Genomic DNA, 12,454 nt, shown 5'->3' with positions numbered 1-12,454 from the left:
AGTGCTTAAATGATGTGTTTCATTATATTTTATTGTTGATAAAATTTAATAAAATATTATCAATAATAACTAGCTATTTTATCTTATATATTATTCGTAAATTTAGTATGGTTTGCAAACAGTTATAAGTTGAGACATTCTGATGAATTGAAATGTTGTTGTGAGAATATGTTTTGATCATTTGGTAAAGTTGTAGAATCAGTCCTTGGATGTCTATGAAGATAAATCATTCTTTGGTCCCCCTGCACTTTGTGTGATGTGATGCTGAGTGAGTGTTAGTATGTTCATTGTACTAATTGGAAAATTCATGCAATGCATATACTGGCCTTCGACGCATAGGACGAGAGGTTTGTGTGTTTTCTATTTCCGGAGCAAACATGATTTGTTTTGGAGGGGAAGAGAATGCGGAGGCTAATTGATGATTTGATTAAGTCCTTGTTTTTCATAGGTAATCTAACAGTATTGGGTTATACCTTGGTAGAACACAATATTGTGGACAAATCGGTGTTTTAATATAGTATGATATTATTTGGAAGCAGGCCGAGGTGTAATTGAATTGTACTTGATTTTTTTACATTTTCGTTGCTTAACTTTTTTTGCGTGTTTAGTATATTTAAACATTTAGGTAATAACACAATTGGGTCATTGTCCGCGAATTTTGGGGTATATTTTTTTAAATCGGGAATACTAAGATTCTGGCGTAACTCACAATAACATTTTATGAGAAGAATGTTAGGGTGTAGAATAGTTGTTTTGTTAATAAAAAAAAAATGAATTATTTTTATATAATTTTCTGACTTATAACCACACTAGGAGTATTATTTATTTTTTAAGTTGTTATAGAGAATACTACGAGTTTGGAAACTTGTGTGGTTGAATTCTTGTTTATTATCAGTTAATATTTTAAGTAAACGAGTTTTCGAACGCGAGTATGGTGTTTCATGTTATGCGAAACAGAAATTTTAATAATTGATATTGTAATGAATGAACTGGTGGGGTTTTGTGGAATTTTCATATTAAGGGGTGGTCTTTTAAATGGTTAATGGGAAAATATAAAATTTTACAGTTAATTTTTTTTTAGAATTGTTTTCAGAGAGTTATTAATTCAATGGGAATTTGTGTGTTTAGGGAAATTTGTTAAAACTGACCATGTTTTAATGATTTTGAGTTTTCAAACGGAATAGTGTGTATGGCAATGAAAGAGAGAGCGTATGAAAGGCTTATAAGGTGAAGAATTGATGGTGAATTATTTGAGATGATGAATGTTATTTGAGATGATGAATGTATATTTGTGTGTAATGAAATGAGTTTTGTTTGATGACACAAAGTTCGGAAATGTGGTCTCCGAAGTTATGGATATTTCGAATACTTGAGCTTAGGGATGGGGGGAGGGGTTCGTGTTTGGGTTACAATGATCATTGTCAGGGAAATCTTGGTGTTAGGATAGTTTAAAGGATACCAGTTTTAGGTATACTTCTTTGACAATGAGACACATTACAAGCTACAAAAATGAAATCTACACACCCGTAATCTGTCTCGGGGAAATCAAAGAAAGATAATTTGAACTTTCAAGTGTTTAGTAATTGATTTGTCTGAGTTTGGATATGGACATCATGCCACAAAAGGTGACACTGGTTGATATGGGGGGGAATTGTGGACTGGTTGTTGGTTTATGGGAATATTATTGTGGGAGGTTATACAAAATGAAAGGAGTAGTCATTTTTGGAGAAGACTGCCTTGTCTCCTCGTCAGTCCGAGCAATGTGGACGTGGTATCTGTATGTTAAAGAAAGGTAGCTTAAGGTTACCAGGCGATTGGGCAGGGATAGTTTCTATTAGAGATTACATGACCTCACAACCCATGTACTTCATCTGAGAGTGGAAATTCTGGCCTCTTTATAATTTTGGCTCATGAAACTAATAAAAACCTTAAGGTCCGTGATTTTTTTCTCTGGGTCAACTAGTGATACTGAGTAATGGTCATTTTTACACATCACACTATTGTTTTCCTCTGTCTGAGGTTGCTTTCAACTTTGTGATTGATGGTGGTTCAGGAAGGGTGAAAATTACACTTGGTGGGTGAAATATCTATAATTTTATCATTTTGGGGTGTGGATTGTTCTCTGGTTATGGAACAAATGCTCCATGCTCGGCGAACAACTCCAAGAGGGCGATTGTAACAATACGAATGACCTCTGTCATCGTTTGTTAAAATTATGGGCAATTAATTACATATAAGGAAGCTTTTGGATGGATTAAATTAGTTGGGAAAACAAAATACTCACAAAGTTGTTCTCTGACTTTATTAACTAATAAATTGGAAGCACAATTGTATACATAAGAGGCTTTAGGTTGATGAAGATACCTTTTTCAGTTGTTTTATATGTAATATAGCATGCAAAGACGGATATTTACTTTAAGTAGCGAACATTTGCCATATTAAAAATAAAATGAACAAAGGAAAAAAGTAGGAAACATGAAATTTGTGGTTAAATGGAATAATTGTCGTTAAATATTGTTGTAAGAAATAAGACCAAATGCCTAAAAAATAGTTTAGCCATAATTAACAGTAGAAGAATCGGAAAATTCAAAGAAAAGCTTGTAAATGATTTACTAGGTGAAAATTGTATACTACAAAGTCAAACAGGAAAAGCTGATGAAAATTCTTAACATAAATGTTAACTAATGCTTTAGAACATTAGAATATTTGATAGAAAATAGGTTTAGTCATATTTTATAGAGAAAATAATGATAAATTTGGAAAAAACTTACAAATAATAATGTTAGGTTATTTTGTTCATAATTTTTAAAGTAAGGAACCATGACTATAGTGGACTATTGTAATACATAAATAAGGCATAAATACATCCGATTTTGCATTTAATTTCATCTAAAAATGTATATTTTACTGAAAATTCATGAAGAAAAATCCTCTTAAAAAAAATTACACAAATCATAGGTGCAAAGGAAAATGAACTCAAAATGTATATATAATAAGGTTCAAAATCGAATGCATTTTTGTGGTTGCATATTTTGAATGAAGCGTATTATACGTTTTGGTCGCATAACGCGACCAAAGTTGTAAATTTGAATTATTGAATGGAATGGGGCACAAAATTGGGAGTATAAAAGCAGGACAGAATCTGGGACAGATTCATTCAGTCTACAGCAGCGGTCCTGGGAAGAACTCTAAAGAAGAAGGAAGAGGAAGCAGCCAAAGGAGCTACGGAGCAGCCGAGGAGCCGGGACACTGGAGGAGCCCTAGGACGCCGGCGAAGCAATGTATAAAGGTCCTGTTAAATAATAAATTAAAAAAAAAAAAGCCCTACGGAGCCCTACTGCAGGGTCAAGATCGCCGAAGAAGCCAGCGAAGCCCTACTGCGGGGTCAAGGTCGTCAGCGAAGCCCTACGGAGCCCTACGACGGGGACAAGATCGCCAGGGAAGCCCTACGAAGGATCTTCAGAAGAGCCTCAACGTATAGGCTCCGGACAGAGGAGTTCAACGGGTAGACTCCGCCCTGCGGGCAGTCTCCGAACTCATCTGCCTGTAAAGGGCAGACGCCACACCACTCCGAGCAACGAGGCTTCAGTAGCAGAGCGACGGCTACTAGATCCGGAGCTTCGGATTCCAGTTTAGCCTCGAGAACTTCTGTGAGTGTTTAAATATTTTTCATATCAATTTACTTGGATATTTCTACTACAATTAAATAAATAAAAGATGATTAAAAGTAATTAATTCTATGGAACTTTCATGGTTAAAATGGGGATCAAATATCAGATTTGTAGAAATATTAAAGTATTTAACTGGCTTAGCGAGAGTAATAAAATAGAATTGAATGAGTAGGATCAGTGAGTTAAGAATAATTGACAGTATGAAAGTTATAGATGAATGAATAAAGCCTAGAATGCTCAAGCTTTCCTTTTGAGAATAAACGCATAAGCAAATTGAATTTTTACAAGAATAATTAAATTTAAAGAAGTTTAAGTTTGAATTTAAAGAGAATAAACTGCTTTTGCTCAAGAAAATTTGAGTGACTTTTAAAATATGAATAAAATTGGACTAAAGCCTTTGTAAACATAAGAGGATCATATTAGTGTGAAATAATGCACTAGAGTTCTATTCATTTTCCAAATTACAGTGCATCAGATAAGCAGAGCAAGTCTGAAAGATTACTGTTGGAAATCCCATTTGTAATCTGTGCATTATACTGTAATAAAAGAGTTTTGGAGTCTGAATGGAATCTTTTATTATATTTATGTAAATAATCATATTTGGCTTTATTCTAGTTTAAATTGGGGCATTAGAACATAATTATTTTACAAATTCTCTAGTAAAAGGTACTAAAGTTAGGATTTTATCTTTATTCGCTTTTGCAGTAAATCTACTGTGTCCAATAACTTTTTCAGGGACTCAGAAGTTCGGAACTACACCATGATCGCTTCAAACGGATATAGATTTATTAGCTTTGCAAAATGGTTGAGTTACATAGGGTTTATCTTTTGTATTTTCATGTTTAATAGCTTTTGCTTAAAATCAGTTTTAGTTTATTTTCAAGCAAGTGTAATTAATAATTTATATTTTATAGTACAAATAATAGAAGCCTTCGCTCTTCTATATCCAAAGCTTGACAGTTTTCTTTTAGCGTTCTTTCTGCAAGCTTTTTAGATTACGAACGCTAAAATAGACTCACGTCGCTTAAATTTAGACGCTAGGTAGGTAAGTCGAGGGATAAAACAAATTAGCTTCAAAATAGAATACAAATCCACATAAAATAAAATCAAGATCAAATATTCCGGTTAATAAACGCTTTAAACTCTATTCTGTTGTTTGTTTTAGTATCCAATCCCGTCCTCATAAAGAATCTGAGTTACTATGTGTCACAACAAAAAGGGTCCTTCATAAACCGCTGCGATCGTAGCCTGGCCATAGTTTTAAGGAAGCATGTGGCGGGGAATTCTGACTCATATTAGGGCTTTAGCAATATTTAGATTTAATTCTGTTCCGGCCTCTTCTAGGATATAGTAAGTATTCTGCCATTTTTAGGTTATCTATACTTGGGACTTTTTTTAAAGGGGGTTTTAGGTTCTTTGAGATACTTTGCTTGTGGTAAGTATTTGAGTGTTAGGACCGAGATCTTCTAGTTGCTTAGTAATTGGGCTGGTAGGTTAGGTTAAGTAGGTAAGTTAATTAGTATAGGGGTTAGGACTGTTACAGTGACTTGTGTGTCCTTTGTCTGTGACCCTACTACGCGTGTTGGGGCTTGGATGCAGCTTAGCTGTTGCAACTGCCACCACTTTTATGACATAAATATTAACTAGCGACCCGTCCCGGTTTCGCATGGGTTAAGTTTATTATACACCTAAAACTCTCTCAAGAATCACTCTATTGATAGGTGAAAACCGCATGAAAATCAGTTTCGTAGTTTTTGAGTTTATCGCGAACAAGCACAATAACAGACCGACGCGGCGCCGACTTTATTTTATACATGGGAAGCCAAAATAAAGGTGTGCATGAATTTGTCGACGATTCTACAACTAAACATGCTGAATTATTTATTTAAGATTAATAAAATCTCAAAAAACACAAAAAATCTAAAGCACTAAGCGTTTTTTCAAGAACCAAGCTAATTTTAGCAGTTCGCTGGCATACACTTCATAACTCACCTACGTAACTATTGTATTACCCAGCGGTTTCTGCTAGTTTCATTAGACAAACAATGCACGCCAGACTTCGAAATACGAGTAGAGCCACTGGTGCAGACTACCTGTGAAATAAACAACAAAATACTTGATAACGAGCTGGTGGTTCTGAAAATTAATTAAAAAACCGGGCAAGGGCGAGTCGGACTCGCGCACGAAGGGTTCCGTACCATAAAGCAAAAAAAAAAAACGGAAAAAATGCAAAAAGAAAACGGTCACCCATCCAAGTACTGACCACGCCCGACGTTGCTTAACACATTCAACACCAAGAACCCGACTGTCGGGTACACTGTTCGTAGCGACTACGCGCTACATACGGCGAAACCGTGGCTACGCGCTACGAGCGTAACCCGTAGCACTTAGTGGTAATGAATGTGTTAACTTTGGTCAAAAATCACTTTTGCTGTATGGGAGCCCCACTTAAATCTTTATTTTATTTTGCTTTTAGTATTTGTTGTTATAGCGGCAACAGAAATACATCATCTGTGAAAATTTCAACTGTCTAGCTATCACGGTTCGTGAGATACAGCCTGGTGACAGACAGACGGACGGACGGACGGACGGACGGACAGCGAAGTCTTAGTAATAGGGTCCCGTTTTACCCTTTGGGTACGGAACCCTAAAAAGTATTAGCTGGCCTGCAGCTATTTTAATTAATAATAACGCGATGTCTTCAGTATACAAAATGGACAAATAAGTGACTGAAAAGATATTATTATACTTACCAAAAAATTCAGGGTGCCTAGCCAAGATGCCAATCGTTCGGTCCGTAGCGAACGATACGGTACCCGCTCTATCACTCTTCTATATTGACATAGACAGACACGTTTTGTTTTTTGGCTACGCACCTAGGTAATAACTTATTAGCAACAGTTTAACGCATGTTGTTAGGCGTATCACAATAACGGGTATAGGTACTCTTCAAAACTGGCAGAAGTGCGCAATATGAATATGAATACATAGGTAAGTAGTTTGCATTGGTCACAAAAGTGGCAGTCATTTTTTTCGGCGTCTGTAGATAAGTTTTTGGGATACATTGAACATTTCTAAAACTTTGTGAAGGTGTATGGGTATGCTTGATGATGGTCAAGTACCAATTAGTTATCAATTAGGAGAAGGTGGTTCTTGTTTACATGTATTGTTTATGGTTGCGTAATCCGTGCGCCATTTAGGACACTACCTAGTCCTATAGGAATCGTTAGGCAAGTGGCCAAGTTTCACTTCGGATATAAATACGGTACAAATACGGCCTCCGTTAAAAGCCTTTTTTTAATTATAACTAACAATTTACATCTTTATCACTCATCACTTCAAAAAGTTTTAGACAAGCATGCAAAACAGGCAATATTATGAGTTTTTCTGCCTCTCGCAGTAGGTATGTAATACGAGTACCTTTATAGTAAGATACCAGAGTATGTTGACCAAACTACACTTAAAAAATGAATACACAGTGTGTACACCTTTTATACATAACATATTGAGTGAGTAATTGAGTATATTCGGAGCTACATAACTTTTACATTAAGGTAAATCAATAAAAACATTAATGCCGAATAGCCCCAGGGTGTTATAAATAGTAGATTAACCGTGATCCATAAAATTATTGTTTGCGTGAGGAAATGGCAAATGTGCATAATAGATCTGGGTCACAGTTGCATGTAAACTTGTTAATAATCTGGTTATAATGACGCACGCCATGGCAGTTGCTTGCTCCGAATGGACTTACCTACTCTACTAAATACACGTTCAAATGCTATTATTTCAGCCGCGCCAATTATCATAATTGCACGGCTTTAGGCTGAAACCTATTATTATAAAATATTTTGTCACAAAAAGTATACCAATGTAGAGTACGGCTACGGCATATGCGATGACAAAGAAAAAGTACCTACATCGTTGTTGGAACACCAAAGTATTAGGGAGGAGTCAGGGAAACTTGACTAGTTGGTAGAATTTAAGTGTTAAATTCAAAATATTTACTAGGTATCTCACTCCAATATCACCTTAATTAAGTATCAAAAAGTGAGACTGATACCTGACTACGCAGCCAAACTCTTTAAAACTAATATTAGTTGCATCACATGATGCAAGTGCAATGTAACTGAACCATCAGGAATACCATGAAAGCAGAACAAAGCTACTAGGACTTTTTTGCAATACGTTTTTTCGCATTGCGCCGCATCGTGAAGGGTTTACGCAAAAGGATACCAACTGCGCAATAAATAAATTGATACCACAATTTTACACATTTTTTCACCTTTACGTAAAGGTTCTTTTAGGAAAGGAGCTACATAATTGCTTAATTGAATTCGTACAAGTATCTAAGTGCATACCTATTATTTTTACGACGCTCTAAACTAAGTACCTAGCCCCTCACAAAAGACACCTACGTTCCAAACTCCTTAAAATATATCTTATAGCTTCCGATTAAAATGGCTTTCACATAGGTACGCATAGCCAGACTGACGAATGGACATGACGAAATTATAATGGTCCCGAAGTTATTGACATTTTGGAATGCTAGAAATTAAGCACAAATACAGAAAATAAATACAAACTAATTAAACTAAATAGCGGCTCACAAAATAAATTTACATATTATATTAACAGATTAAAAGTGAAAATTAATTTTTAACTCTATAAACTTAACTTAGTTTTTACTAATAACGTAGCATATATAATAATGTAACATATAACTAGAGTTAGACCAAGAGAAGTCTGCAATGATCTTGATAGCACACGCAGTGCAAGTGTTGTTTATACGTCATATATTCATAGAAGTTTGACGTTTAAAATAACACTTGCACTGCGTGTGCTATCAAAATTGTTGCAGACTTTTCTTGGTTTAACCTTACCTGATTAATATGAGGTCAATGTGGTTTATCTTATTGCTCTGTTATCAATATTAGCACGAGTTGGGGAAAATTGTAAATCAATCTATTTATCTCTGATGAGATAAATAGCAAAAGGAACTAACGTGAACTTTTGCGGCACTAAAATGAGGAAACGTTACAGTGAAATCCTTATAAAAAAAATCTCTAATTTGGTTCCATCCTGTTTTATATCTTCATTCTTGTGCACGTGCCAAAACCTCCGGGAGTCGTAAATCTTACTTCCTAAGTGAACGTTGATTTGGATGTACCAAATTTTACGCAAATCCTCGTTTTTATTGCTAAAAAGAATTCCATGTGCCTATGTGGATGCAGATACTACACATCAGACAAAACTTAAAAATAAATCACTATTCTGTACGGACATTCTGGTCGTTCTTGTCTACGTGACACCGTGATAAAATTGTGTCGCTCACTTTCAACCCCACGATGTTTAAATGTGACGGTTATTTTGTCTTGTGGATAAACTCATCCATAATGCCTACGCCTACTGACTTGTACTGACTACTTTTAACGTAGGTATCTCAATAAAGGGGGCCCACTGACTAACAGTCTGCCGGACGGTATCGACATGTCAGTTGTTCGGAACTGTCAAAATTTTGTTCTGACTGACAGGCCGATACCGTCTGGCGGACTGTTAATCTGTGGGCCCCTTAAGAAGACGTCTGATAACTATGCCCCAAAATAGCTTGTAATTACTTTGGTAAGTCGATGGAAAATATCTTACGTAATGCGGTACCTAGTTAGAGAAATTGCTCACGTAATTTAACGAGCGATAGCACTAATAACGTGCCAGTCACCTTTAAAATGAGATATATGTTTAATGAACGTTCCACGTAAATACATAATTATGACTGTATATCGGGTGGAACAGAACGAGAGACTTTTATGCAAACATGGAATAAGGGGAATTCTTTAGGCTACATACTTTATTTTTCAGTCTTAAACCATTTTTGAGATACAGTTTGTTAAACATTAGTGCAAAAATCTGTGTGTTTCAACCCTAGCATTGAAGATCATATTAATGATATGACATGTGTCAATTTAAAATGTACCTAAATAACTTTATAGGGTTGTCACTGATATAAAAATCCCTTGTTATTCGTACATTACTGTGTTACATTACCAGCATTGTACAAAGAAAAAAATTTCTTCGTGCAAAACCGGGTAATGTACCAAGAAACCTTTGTTCCTCTTGCACATTACCACTCACATTGACAGTTATGTACAAAGAATTACATATTCTTCTAAGAAATTGCTGTTCCTACTACTCAACCAAGGAGGTTCTCCGAGCAGTGTATCTAACTTATTAATGTGGGTCACTGATTTCTCATATGAGAAAATTTTAACCTAAGATATAAAAATGTTGTGGTAAATGTCAGTAGGTTATATTTGATAGTAGAGATACAAGCGAATGACAAAAAGGGTATGGGTAGAAATTCGGGTGGAAAGGATGCGAATGGAAAATTTGCTACGCGGAATTAACGATTTTGGAGAAAAGATATATACACTTCCCCCGCCGCGTCTGTCTGTATGTCTCAATATATGTTCGCGAGCAACTCAAAAACTACTGAACGGATTTTCATGCGGTTTTCACCTATCAATAGAGTAATTCTTGAGAAAGGTTTAGGTATACAATTTGTTAAGGTTTTGTGTAACCAATTAAATTAAATTTAATTTAACTGCTTCAAAATACTTCCTAGCTGAAACGACATGCTCAGTTATGACTATAGTTGATTACTTAGGTGTGAACAACTAGATGACAACTAAATTTTATGATCGCTTTACAATATTAGTTGCCAATTTATTATTTTAGTCGCCAACCTATCACTTTAAGTTCCCTATATTTTTTTTGGGTGGCTTGATTTTGCTGCCAGTTCTTTTAATAATATGATGTTTATATTTGAAGCTAATATTATTTTTGACGCTAAAATATTAATGCACAGCCAAATTATATTATTATATGCCGAATGAAAGTTCCTGTTTAATATTTTTGTTGCCTGGTTAATAATAAGCCAAACTAAAATAAGTAGGTACATCAAGCAAGTTATGAATATGAGGTCAGTAAATAAATGGGCCTATTTTTTCCAGACAATGTCCTGTTGTTATGTAATGATTTTCCAATTGAGAGACGGCTCTATTTATGCGAATGTTAACTTCAATGATATTCAAGCTTCTTTGTGAGCAAATGTTGGATATGTACGACCTATAAATCTCTTTACTCTAGAATTCCACCCCTCTGCATAGTTTATAGTACGGTACTGCTCTTTATGATAACACCATATCTTACGAAATTCTTTGTTTTTCATCCACACTCCTTCACTAAGAATTCTGATGTCCATAACTATAATACTAGAAATAAAAATAAGCTTGCTATCAGAAAGTTTCGTGTTCGTAAAGTACAGAAGTCATTCGTTGGGCAATGCATTCATTTTTATAACAAGTTACCTGAGGATGCTTTAAGATTACCCTTTCCAGCTCTTAAGAATTACTTAAAAAAGTCATTGATGTTGAAGGCTTATTACAGAGTCGAGGACTACTTGACAGACAAACATGCATGGTCCAAACCAGAAACTGTAATAACGACAAGTAGCAATTAAAAACATTGTATTATGTGTAGAGTTAAAGGTGACTCAGCTCAGGTAAGAAAGCACATCAAATTGTATGAAAGCATCTCATAACAATCAGTTAGATTCATATAATATGTATTCTCATTTCTTTTATTGATTTTATTTTCTTTTCCTTTTGTAAGATTTGATTTGTTTTCTGAAAGAGCTACGTATTTGTGATTTCATGTGCATATATTTTTATTTTTTATATCAAATTCTATAAAGTTATGTACTCACTGAGTATAATTGCATGAATTCTATAGTAATTTAAATTGTATTAATTACTCGTAATGCATGTTAATTATAAGATGTAATAATGTTTTGAAAAGATGTGTCCCGCCGAGTTTGTTGCCGGTCCCATATTGGGATACCCTCCTCCAATTGGGTAGGTAAAGTTTTTTGAAGATAGGCAAATTATATTTTTTTCCGATAGTATTCATTATAGCGATCACGGAAATGCAGCTCTTTTATTTTTATTTAATTTTATTGATTAAATATAATTTTTTAAATGATCGATATGACGTTTGTGAGTTGAAATGGCATAACCGAGTAATTCCTTTGCACGTAGTAAATGGGACGAGATAGAAAAAAAAACGATGTCAACTGTCAGTGTCATTCTTGGAAAATAACATGAAAATAATTGGAAAATAATGGTCGAACGAAACCTTTGTGTTTTCTTTTAATTGGATGTCGGTGTGATTTCTAGAATAAGTATTTTTAACGTCCCTAGCACGATCAACACGGATACTTTGATAATGATAACAACTGCTTTCGACTACTTGGCACTGCTTCTTGGAGAACATTTTCTTTAACGCCTTCACGACGACTCTTGGACTGCTACACGAGTCATTTTGGATCTCAGTATTAACACAATAGATGGAGACGATCCCGGAAACGTTCGAATGGAAATAGAATATTACAGAGATGAACTCAAAGTGCTTCGTACCGTCTTGTAGGAAGTACAGACATTACTTTCCAAATTCAGCGTATTTGAGCACACCAAAGTCTTTAACAGCGATTCGGTGCCAAGGTTTAAATATATATTGGCCAAAATGGTAACTTATACGTTTGTGAGGACTATATAAACGTGATTGTTGTATTGTACATAGGTACATAATGAATAAGATTGTAAATAGTCTTATAACTAGGTCGTTATTGGCTGTTATATATGGGCTCGGCAAGGTGTTCACAATATCTGAACACGCACTCTTAACGCCCTGATAATAGAGGCCTGTTCAGATATTTATGAGCACCC

The 12,454-nt window shown here is 35.0% G+C and overlaps 1 long non-coding RNA gene across 1 annotated transcript; it reads left to right on the top strand.

The window, feature by feature from the left end:
- The first annotated feature begins 3,123 nt into the window (after positions 1-3,123).
- On the top strand, positions 3,124-4,818 carry LOC134678834 (uncharacterized). The gene is made up of 2 exons (XR_010100254.1): positions 3,124-3,650; positions 4,407-4,818. It is a non-coding gene; the product is annotated as an uncharacterized LOC134678834 (long non-coding RNA).
- Positions 4,819-12,454: the final 7,636 nt, after the last annotated feature.

Source organism: Cydia fagiglandana, chromosome Z (genome assembly GCF_963556715.1).
Source record: "Cydia fagiglandana chromosome Z, ilCydFagi1.1, whole genome shotgun sequence".
Lineage (NCBI taxonomy): Eukaryota > Metazoa > Arthropoda > Insecta > Lepidoptera > Tortricidae > Cydia > Cydia fagiglandana.
Note: the sequence above shows the minus strand (reverse complement) of the source record. Positions and strands in the feature narration are given on the sequence as shown.